Below are 12,541 nucleotides of genomic sequence, written 5' to 3'. Positions count from 1 at the left end.
GAGTAGATGTATTCATGTGGGAAAATGTCCATCACCAATTTCAGACTACTGTGCATCATAGAATTCAAATATCTTGGAAATCATATGGATATAATGAATGATGAACACATATCTTTTGATAGCCATGCATGAGAGAACTAAACCAGTGAGAAACGATATGTATATACAATGATTGTGAAAAATCTTTCTAGCATAAGCCCAAACTCATGTAGAGAGGTATTGTAGGTAATGAGCCTCATCATAGTAATGTAGGTTGAAATGCTTTCTACCAGAAGTCACTACTCATCAATCTGGAAGACACCTCTGACAACTTTTGTCACATGAAAGCCATAGGAATGTAATGAATGTTTTGAAACTTCCGATTCCTTTCTTAATATGCAGCATAGAAATCATGAAATCAGAATACCTATGAATGTGAACAAGCTACCAGTGTTCACAGTTTACCTATAGAACTCATGAAGTGTTTATGAGTCTGAAATATATAAGGAACCCATGACAATTTTTTCATCCAAAATTCATGTTATCATTTAAGATATGAGAATATTTCTACTAGTGTGAAATGTTACAAAATAAAAACTCAGTTGTTTCTCCCAAGAAGTGACAATATATATTGACAATAAGAGAAAACCCATTAACTAACTAGTCCTGCCTGTATATCATAGATTGCCTGCAGGTGATATTTTGAATCTGAACAAAAAAATTGTACACTTTATTCTTTAAGTCGTAGTTTAATGACTTCTGAAAACCTGTTGATTTTCTTCTTTTGAAATTGGTTTGTGGGAAGTATGTGGAATGACTCAGAAATTTGAGCTTCAGTAGACATGTGGTGTTGTAACCAAAGCTTGATGGGCAATTGTGATATGTTTGAAAAAGCTAAAAGCAGAATGAAATGTGAGACATAAGAAAATTTGAGAGTATGTTGTGTAATAATGACTGTGACCATTTCCTTTGAACTGGAGTGATGTTGAATTTGAAAGAAATCATCTCTTTTTGTCTGACATGAAATTCACATGCCTGAGTGACAAAGTCACTGACAAATCTAGGTGGTTGTGAGCAGAAAAACTTCTATCTGTAGCCCAGCCAACTGAAAGCTGGATAAAGCTGCACTGTATGCAGTCTAATGGGATTCAGAAGTCATCAGCAATGAAAACAGTGAACACTGGAAATCTTAAGTTGGCCAGACACACCAAATGTCTGAACGAGCCTAATAGTGGCATGTCTGGTCCTGGCAAAACCCACGGCTCTCTTATTGGATGGAAGTTCCACGCTGTGGGAGGGAATACATGCCTGGTACTGAAAACCTAATCAAAAGCCTATTGCAGGCGAGGTCATAACTCTTAGGGGTATAAAGCTTGCTCTTGTCTGGATAAGTTCATATATTACTCTCACCAAATTGCCCTGAAATCATTACACTTAATGTTCATACTTAAATATTAATGCTACTCTCACTTCTGGTTAGAGAAGCTTCTCTTTTCAGATGGTGATGATTACTGGGATGGCCCAAATGCAACATAGTGATGAGAAGATGGGACAGAGGTGTGTCCAGCACTGGAACATCTCACACCCTCCAAGGCTCAGGGTCCATTGCGGAAGAGGTGGCGGAAAGAATGTAAGAGCTAACGGAAGGGTACCACACCTTACATACAACTGTCCGGACAGAATTTGGCCTCAATATACAAGACTTCACAGTACCTAGCAATACCCACACAAGACGCTCATAATTGGAGAAAATGATAATGACATGAAATTAAAAGAGAGACTAATGGAGAGAGGGAGGAGATAGGATGCAGAGCAGAGCTATGAAGGAGAACGTGGGAGAGGGGAGGGGACAGGAATGGAGCAGAGGGGAGGGGATATTTACTTGGTTATGACATTTTTGTTCTGGAAATATTTACACTCTGTCATTATGTGTTGGAATAAGTAATTATAATTTGAGTTTATAAGGCTCAAAATTAATAGACTTTGTGGGATATCTATTTAGATGTTGGATTATTATATTTGCTAAATATTATGGAGATTTTAAAAGTTAACCTGAATATATATGTAATCATAAGAGGGTCATGAATTTAAATTGGCCAGGTGTAGAATTTGAATGTTTGAATGTATAGTTTTTCTTCTATCCTCATGTTCTTGTTCACTTGATGCTTACTTGAAATTCACTATGTAGTCTCAGGCTGGCTCTACCACCTCTGCCTCCCAAATGTTGGAACTGAAGGCAAATGTCGGTAAGCTCCATGATAATTCAACTTTTAGTGTATGTAATTGATATAAGATGATATGAATGTAAGAATGATACTTAAAATAATTATTAAATATGATTCAATTCACTTGAGAGATGGCTAGCTGGGTAAAGTGCATAGCATGCAAGCATGAGTGCCTGACTTTGGATCCCTAGGACCTACATAAAAATAAGTGTTAAAGGGTTGGCAAAGTTGCTCAGTGACTAATGCCCTTGTCTGCAAAGCCCATTGAGCAATGTTTAATTCCCCACTACCTATATAAATTCATATGCAGAGTGCTATATGCATCTGGTGTGTGTTGAATGCATCTACAGGCCCATGCTTGTTCTCCCTTTCTCCCATTACAAATAAAAAGTAAGTGAACAAAACAATTAAAAATTTTGGTTGTGGTTGTTCATGTGTGTAATTCCAGAAAAGGAAAGGGGGACACAAGAAATCCCATATCTGACTATGTAGTTTGTCTAGATGATTTGATGAGCTCTGAGTTAAGAGAAAGAGTTTTTATGGATACATATAACTTCTTTTTTTTAAATTTTGTTTATTTTATTTATTGGAAAGTGACAGAGTAAGGCAGAGAGAGAGAGAGAGAGAGAGAGAGAGAGAAAGAGAGAGAATGGGCACACCAAGGCCTCTACCACTGCAAACAAACATCTGGCGAACGTGGGTCCTGGGGAATCAAGCTTCAAACCAGGGTTCTTAGGCTTCATAGGCAAGAACATAACCACTAAGCCATCTCTCCACCCCATACATCTAACTTCTTAATGCCTAAAACTTGTATTCATTTAATAATTTTAACATGTATTTTACAAGCAGTGATATTCTAAGGTCAATCTCCTAAACATAGAAGTAAAAATGTTAAATAATATATTTATAAACAGATGCAAAAATACATATAAAATATCACTTATTGTAGTTATAATGGCTATAACCCAGTGGTACAGGGATGATTCTATGTACAGAAAACTATGAACATTACAAATAAACTTATGGACAGCAATTTTATGGTCATCTCAATTGATGCAAAAACCCTCATTCAAAACTCATCAATCATTCATAAATTTTTAAGAAACACGTTCATAAGGTGTGGTAGTTTGAGTCAGTGTCCCCCAATGGACACAAAATTTTAGCTTTAACTTGTTGTCAATGTGAATGGATCCTAGGGTCCAAGCGCTAAGGTGTGTTTGAGGGTGGATTTGTTTCCATTATAAAAAGATGTGGAATGCTTGAGCTTTGCCTGGATTAAATGGAGTGGTCTTGTTTATGGTGTTGACCGTTTCTTCTCTCTGCATGAACCTCTGGGAAGGGTCCAGCTTCTTTCCCCATTATGGCACTTCTCCTCTTTTTGCAAGTTTCAATTAAATTATGTCACTCATATAAATTGAGCTTGAGTTAGAAGTTCATCTCAGAAGCATAAAGCTGACTGTGGCAGAATTAGTCCAGTAGAGTAGGGTATATTTGCTGAGATGAATCAATGTGGATTTGGGTCAGTTGGAACACTTACTTTGGAAGAATGGGCATGGACTTAGTACCTGCAACAAAAGATAGCTTCAGGATTGACAAGACAAGGCTAATGGAATAATTTGATGAGAACCTTAAAATGCAAAGTGCAGAGAGAATTGTATTTGTAGGCTTTGCATATAAACTTTCTAAGTGGAAGGAAAGACTGCAAAAAACTTTGTTGGAACTGGGCTACTGGATTGGTGGTTGGTTGCATTCTGCCATTGATGCCCATAAAGATTGATCCAGGTTAAATGTGTAAGGGGCTGATATGCTTGGCTCAAGATACAAGCTGAGAAATTTATGATTTAAACTTGTAAAAAATCAAGCAAGTTTAAAATTACTGGCAGTGAAACTGGTTGTTGAATCTTCTAATGTCAAACACCTTAGTAATCTTAACAGATATGGCCCAGCTGTTTTACATTGAAACACTCAGTAGAATGCGTGAGGTGATTCTACCCCAGAAAGACTACATAGTAGATTTGCATAGTCTTTTTTTTTTTTTTTCCCCCTGTGGTAGGATCTCACTCTAGCCTGTACTTACCTGGAATTCACTATATAGGCTCAGATTGCCTCAGACTCACAAAGCCTATATCCTCTTCCTGTAATTAAAGACACCACCATGTCCAGCTGTATTCTCTTTTGAAAGGACATTTTTAGACAAGAACCCTACTCTTCGAGCTTATGACTTCTTCATTCCTGAATTAAGTATAAGGCTATGTCCCGCACACCTGGTATTGGTTTATAAAGCATAAAGAATACATTGACTAACAAGATGTGCACAAGGTTCCAGGAGCTGCTATTGAGACATGGCATAGAGGCAGGGTTTGGTAACCCTAATGAGGAGGCTGCAAAAGCCATTGGAAGACAGACCATGGTTTGCATGGAGACCTGAAGATGCTTTGGATATAACATAGCTATGCAAGGGCTACCATGGAGCACTGTTCATTACGAATGTTTTTCCTGCCCACCACACCCAGTCTTTATTTTCAGTTTTAATGAGAAAATACTCATGTTACAAATAGAGACAAATACCAGGGAGGTGAAACCTCATCAAAATGAGAACATGAAGCCATTCCACTGCTTACCACTGAATGAGTCATCTTTGTTGATAATTTACAAGCTTAAGTAAAATTATAAACATATGAGTGACCGTTCATTTAACCTACCACATTCCAATAGACTCATAACCATCGCATATTCTATATTTTTAAATTCAAAGTTCTTACCAACTTAAGATAGTTCAACATTTTCAAGCCTCATCTGACATTTAAATATAATATCTGAGATATGAGTCCTGTAAAATCAAAACAAAGTTGTGTGCTTTCAATATGTGACAGGACAAAGTAAACATTTTCAACTGCTATAAGGCATAGCAAGGAGAGACTGGAATAATTATTACTTCAAGAACTATCACGCAAATATAAAATTTCTGCAGATAAAGTCAGATATGACCAGTGAAATGTGAGGAATCTATTTTCCAATTCCACCCCTTCAGCTGTGCTGAATACCGGGGAAAAGTTCCATCCCTAACCAACAGCTTCCATTGTAGGTCTCTTGCAGTTCTGGTACATCCAAAACAACTCTTCAAGTCTCCATTCCACAGTCCATCTTCAACGACTTTGCTATCCTATCAGGGTCGACTTGTCCTGTCTCATGTCATGTCTCAGCAGTGACTCCTGGGACAATGTGTACTTCAAGACCACTGCATGTATTTTACCTTTGACCAATCTTTCTGGCCCTGGGCAGCAGAAGACAGCCAGCCCTTATGCCAGTATTCGAGTTCCAACAAGGTGTTCTGTAGCCTTTCTTTCCCTTTGGAATGTTCATTATGCCAAGCCTCCAAAATCAATTCTCTCTGCACTAGCATACTCAAACTCTCATCCCAAATGTCCTTAACAACTTTGCTTATCACTCCAGAAACCATCTTCAGTTGGAAGCACCATGTTTCCCATTGCTCCAGTGCACAAGTTCCACATAAACAAAACACATGTTCAGATTTATCGATCCCACTCCTTGGTACCAATTCTGTACAAGACAGCCTCACATTGGTGGCATGAACTTCCAGGCCAGATACCCTTTATAGGAAGAAATGGGATTTATTTGAAGGTTACACATACAGAGGAAGTTCCATTATGACAGGAGCTACTTTTACAAATCCAACCAAAGAGAAAAAAGTCATCACCAACAAGCAGGGAAGCACACTTCAGGAATTACAGGAAAGGTCAAGCAAAATTACTCACAAACAGCCCACATCACACTCCATGAACATAAAACAATACAAAAACAGAACACACCACCAACACAGCAAACTCACATCAGCACATAAAACAAGGAATACATGCCTAAAACAATACACAACCACAAAACAAAACCTTTCCAAAATACATACTACGAACAAAACAAAAAGTACTAAACAAACAATAAACACTATACACAACCTAGACAAAATCAACAGAAATCACCAAACACACTAAAACACAAAAGGCAAACCAACAACACACACTATACACAATGGACACAAACATAAGATTAATAACCCACACAGAACTCACACATAACACACACCCATAATAGAAAATATCACAAACATAAAACATACCTGAAAGACACTCAAATCCATAACACCAAGCAAGCACACCAAGTACACACTACCCACAAAACATCCAAACAATACATACAACATACAAACAGAAGGCAAAACATCCCACTCAGAAACAACACACACCCACAACACACATCACACAAACAAAACAACAAACAGTACACAAACATAAACACAAGAGAAAATACGTCACAAAACTCAAGTGCAACACACCCACATGCACAACACATAACATATGACATATATATGCAGCACACTACTACCATCCACACCACATATCAACACACAGAACAATCCTACAATGTACATTAACACAGTACTCATGCACAACACACAGCAAACTATACAAAGAAAACCACAACACGAAAAACATTACACACAAGTAAAAACTCAACACAATTCACACACAACACACAGACAACAAACAAAAACACAAAACATTACCCACAATTCATAACTACACACACAAAGACATCAAATAACATAAATAAACAACAAAGCAAATTGCACACACACAAGATGAAAACGACATAAAATCATATACAACACACACCCACAAAACAGCACAGAAATGCAACCCATAATCACAAATCAAACTCATAAGACTCTTCTCACAGATCATACACCCACAACATACAACATACAATCACAAAATACACAGAAACAACACACATTAGAAGCAACCAACACAAATCTAAAAGAGCATGTAAAACACACACACCACACATGCAACACATAAAACACACAAAATACAATACTGCGGATGCAAACAGGAAACTAATAAAACATTGAATATTTTGGGCAACATCTACTCAAACTACCACAATGTCTTAGTGAGTATTGTTATATAACAGTGGGTTGTTGTTCATCATAAAAGGGCTGTGTGATACCACAGTGGGTTCTTTTGAAGTCACAGTTAAGCATTGAGGTATGAGTGTGGAACATTTGGATGTCCCTGTTGTGTACTATATTGTCACAGTTGTTCATATTTTAGTATTGTGATGAGACAGTAGGGTATTGTGTGTCACAGAGGGGCACTGATATCACAGTAGTGCATTGTGATGTCACAGTTGAGCATTTTTGAGCAATAGTGGACCATTGTGATGTCACAGTTGAATCTTGTGGTAGGAGAGTGGTCCATTGTGATGTCCCAGTTGTGTATTATATTGTTTCAGTGGGGCTTTGTGATGTCACAGTGGCACTTTGTGATATCACAGTTTATCATTGTGATGTGAGAGAGAGTTATTGTGGTGTCACAATGGAGCATTGTTGTATCATTGTGGGATAATGTCAAAATGGGCACGGATTTTACACTAGGGCCTTGTTATGTGACTATGGGGAATCATAATATCATAGTGGAATATTGTGACTTCATTCAGGGGCATTTTGATGTCATAGTTGTGTAATAAATTGTCACAGTAGGTTTTTGCATTTTCATAGTGGGGATTTCTGATGTTACAGCAAGGTTATGTAACCTCTTAGAGCACTGTGATTTAGTTTGAGACATTGTGAAGTAAAATTGAGGATTTGTGTTGTTACGGGATATTGTTTATGTTTTATTTTTATTCATTTATTTGAGAGAGAATGCAAGAGGCAGGGGAGAGTGAGTGAGTGAGAATGGGTGTACGTGGGCCTCTAGCCACATCTTTCATTAATATAAGCCATGTACTATGATCATATTTCCCTCTAACCACTACCTTTTCCCCCTCCCAAATTCCCCTCTGTTAAATCCCTTCTTTTTTTCTTTGTTTTTTGGTCAGGGTCTTGTTCTAGCCAAGGCTGACCTGGAACTCACTCCGTAGTCTCTGGCTGGCCTCAGATTCACAGCCATCCTCCTACTTCTGCCTCCAAAGTGCTGGGATTAAAGGTCTGTGCCACCATCTCCAGCTCTGTATGGAATATCCTTTTACAGTCCAGCTTCTCTCTTACTTTTTGATGTCATCATGTCTTCCTCCCATCATGCAGGTCTTGCATAGGTAGCATCAGCCACTATGAGGTCATGAATGTCATTGCCACTTTGTGTCTGGAAAACAGTATTGTAAGGAGCCATACCCTTCTTTTCCTTCTAACATTCTTTAATTTTTTTAAATGTTTTATTTATTTTGTATTTATTTTATTTTACTTTGTTTTGAAGCAAGCCCAACAGACGGCGTTAATGTTTTTCTATGCAAGGGTTTTCTATGGTGTGCAAGGGCCTCCAGCCACTGCATTAAAACTCCAGATGCATGCACCACCTTGTGCACATGTGGAAACTTGCACACTTGTGTATGGCTTATGTGGGATGTGAAGAGTAGGACATGAGTTCTTAGGCTTTGCAAGCAACTGCCTTAACTTCTAAGCTATCTCTCTAGCTCTATTTATTTATGAGAGAGACAGGGAGAGCGAGAACTTGTCCTTTATGGCCTCCAGCCACTGTCGTTGATCTCCAGATGCATGTGCCATCTTGAGTTCTTTTGTTGTCTCTTGGGTCTGGCTTATTTGGGACCTGGAGTGTTGAATGTGGGTCCATAGACTTTGCAGGCAATGTCCTTACCAGTAAGCCATCTGTCCAGCCCCAGGGATCTGCTCTTGAAATAGGACTGGCATGGAGCTCAGCTCCAGAGACAAGTCCCCGCTTCTAATGTGACAGCTCTTCTCATGAATACCGCAGGGAACAGCATATCAAGTGCACAGGCAGGGGAAAGAAATGAGAACTTATTTATTTTAGAGAGAGAGAATGGGTGTACCAGGGCCCCCAGCCATTACAAAGGAACTCCAGATGCATGCACCACTTTGTGAATGCGGCTTTATGTAGGTCCTGAGGAACTGAACGTGGGTCTTTAGACTTTGCAGACAAGCAATGTAGCCATTGAGCAAACTCTCCTGTCCCGGAACTTTATTTATTTTTGTATTTATTTATTTGAGAGAGAGAGAAACTAGGGCCTCTAAACAATGCAGAAGTTCTCCATACACATGTCCCACTTTGCATCTGGTTTTACATGGGTACTAGGAAGTCAATCCTGGGTGACTAGGCTTCATAGGCCAGTGCATTAACCACTGAACAATCTCTTCAGCCCCATAAACAGATCATAATTTTATCTGGTCTCACTCTAGCCCAGGCTGACCAGGAAGTCATTATGTAGTCTCAGGCTGGCATCAAACTCTCAGTGATCCTCCTCCCTATGTCTCCTGGGTGCTGGCACTCAAGGAGTGGGCCACTACATCAGGCAGAAATGAGAAAAAAAGGCTATTTCTCAAATGGTCCCACCTATCATATGCCATCTCTCCTGTTTCTTTTGCTTAATTATTCATGACATAATTATTGTGAAGGTCTCCTTAGAAATGGGTGACTTTGACAGGGGTGGCATTAGATGGACAATGCATTTTTTTTTTTTTAGAGAGAGAAATAGACTAGTGTCATGTCAGGGCCTCAACTGCTGCAATCAAACTCCAGAAACTTTTGCCACCTATTAGGCATGTGTGACTTTTCACTTGCCTCATCTTTATGCCTCTGGCTTATTTGGGATCTGGGGAGTTGAACATGGATCCTTAGGCTTCACAGGCAAGTGCTTTATCCACTAAGCAATCTCGCCAGGCCTAGATGACTTGCTGTTGTAATTTATTGTGTGTGTGCCCACACACACACATGAGTGTACCCCCATTCCCTGGATGGCTGAATTTCCTTGAAGAAGAGGAAAACAAAAATTTGGAAACAAAGGGTTTCATATCCATCTGGAGAAGAACCCTCCAGCAACAAAGCGAGACCCTGTGAAAAGTGGGCCACCATTATGGGGGAAACAGAGAAACTTCAAGTAAAGACATCCCATTTGGATGTAGTCATCTCTCCCTCTGAGCAAGACTTTCTGTTTTGTTTTGTTTTTAAATATATATTTATTTTAGAAAGAATGAGAGGAAGAGAGAAAGCTTGCTTTTCTTACTGGTTTTCTAAAAATTCTCACAACCTTTCAATACAAAGTATAAATTAAGAAAAGCTGGGGCTTCTTTTCATGGTCCAGATGAATCAGAAAGAAGGACAGGAAAAATTCTAAAGTGAGTTTAGTATCCTCCACCCCACCCCCACATCTCTGAAGCTTCTGGAAGTGATCCTTCAACTCCTCCCCTTTGTGAGGTCACTTCCTGCCTCTTTGTCTATTCCTTAAGATCTTACTTCCTGCAACTTGGAACTTCCATGATGGGAGCTCCTACTTGGAGGAATCCAGGTATGTTTTCTTGCAGGAAGCAGTTATGAGGGAGACCTTTACTTGTTCATATATATCCTACACACACACACATGTATATGTGTATTTTGTCCTCACCATGCTAAGCTATGGCCTGTGCACTCTCTGACACAGGGTAGTAGTAATGTGAGTACCAAGGTGCCAGTAAGGATACCAGAGCAAAAGGCCTGCTTCCCAACGCGCACACACACAGGGACAAGGCCTTCACAAGAAGGCAGCAGCAGCAGCGGTACCAGAACCAGGGAACCAACCAGTAGCTCTGGCCTACTCATTCTATTCAAAATGCACTGTCCAGCTCAGGGCATCCAGGAATTAGGAACCCAGGGGCACTTCAGTCAGGAAGGGGGAGCCAGGGACCTGCTCCTGTAGCAAGCTTGCAGAGTCCAAGCAGCCCTGTGCCCACTGCACGGCAACCCACTCTGACCAGGAAACCGAGAAGAGCTGGTATATAGCTGACTTACTTCTTTGCAGGGTATCTGGGAATTAGATACCCAGGGACACTTCATTCAGGAAGGTGGAGCAAGGAACTGCTTCCTCAGCAAGCTTGCAGGGTCCAAGTAGCCCCAAGCTAGTCAAGGGGGACCTACCAGGACCAGCGAACTGGGAGGAGCTGAGGAACTGGGAGCTCTGGTCTACTCTGTGCCCTGGGCACCCTCCTGTCGAGGGTGACTGGGAGTTGGGGATCCAGAGGCAGTTCCATCAAGGAAACCCCCATTCTTTTACATACTTCATTTGTTTATTTATTTATTTGAGAGAGAGGGAAAGAGGCAGAGAAGGAGAGAGGATAGGCATGCCAAGGCCTTCAGCCACTGCAAGTGAACTCCAGATGCACCTTGTGTATCTGGCTTTATGTGGGTAAAGGGAAAGTGTTGCAGTCCGGGTCACGTTGCTGGTAGAAATCACCCAACAAGAGTAGCTTCTGGGAAAAGAGATTTATATTGGTTTATAGGCTTGAGGGGAAGCTTCACGATGGCATGGGAAAACGATGGCATGAGTAAAAGGTGGATATCACCCCCTGGCCAACATAAGATGGACCACAGCAACAGGAGGGTGTGCCAAACACTGGCATAGGGAAACTTGCTATAAAGCCCATGAGCCAGCCCCCAACAATACACTCCCTCCAGGAGGCCTTAATTCCCAAATATCCATCAGCTGGGAACCTAGCATTCAGAACACCTACGTTTATGGGGGATACCTCAATCAAACCACCACATTCTGCCCCTGGCCCCCATAAACTGACATCCATACATGATATAAAATACAATGCATTCAGTCCCCATAGTTTTTATCAATTCCAATGATGTTCATACATCCCCATAGTTCAAGATCTTTTAACTGAGCCATAATACCAAAAAATAACCTCAAAAAACCCATAATGGCACAGAATAAATATTCACACTGCAAAAGATGGCATTGAGCATAGCAAAGAAACATTCAACCAATAGAAGATTTAAAACAACCAGGTCAAACATCAAACTCTAGCTTCAAGTCCAGCAACTCTAGCCATTGACATATCTTCAAGTCCAATAATTCTAACCAGCAACAAGACTCTGGCATTTCGATTCTGCCCCTCCACCTAGGCTACTCACAGTCCTGGAAAACTTCATTGGGGCCGGCAGCTCCTTGGCAGCCATCTCATGGTCCAGGCATCTCCACTGGGTCTCCACTGCAATCCACGGTTCATCTTCATTGCCCCATGGGGTCTCTAAGCAGGCAACCAGCAAACCCACTTCACACTGCCCATGGCCATTTCCAAAACATGAGACCGTGTTGCAAACTCAATCACCCTCTTTGGAGCATTTCTTATACTCCACGATACCAGGTAGGGAGCCAATTTGTTAATCCAGGCGGGAATAAAGAAGACTTTGAAGAACAGGGCACTCCTTGAGCACTCAGGCCCCTTCTAAAGAGTCTACATTCTTCTTGTTGCCCCAGCACAGGTCAGCTAGCCCAGTCTCAAAGGTTGTAATCCCTTAGTTGCA

At 40.5% G+C, this 12,541-nt stretch overlaps 1 protein-coding gene across 1 annotated transcript in view; it reads right to left on the bottom strand.

The window, feature by feature from the left end:
- The window catches only part of LOC123456275 (zinc finger protein 585A-like), a 649,667-nt gene that overhangs the window by 529,389 nt on the left and 107,737 nt on the right, over positions 1 to 12,541 (bottom strand).

Source organism: Jaculus jaculus, chromosome 20 (genome assembly GCF_020740685.1).
Source record: "Jaculus jaculus isolate mJacJac1 chromosome 20, mJacJac1.mat.Y.cur, whole genome shotgun sequence".
Classification (NCBI taxonomy): Eukaryota; Metazoa; Chordata; class Mammalia; order Rodentia; family Dipodidae; genus Jaculus; species Jaculus jaculus.
This window is presented reverse-complemented; position numbering and strand designations above follow the sequence as displayed.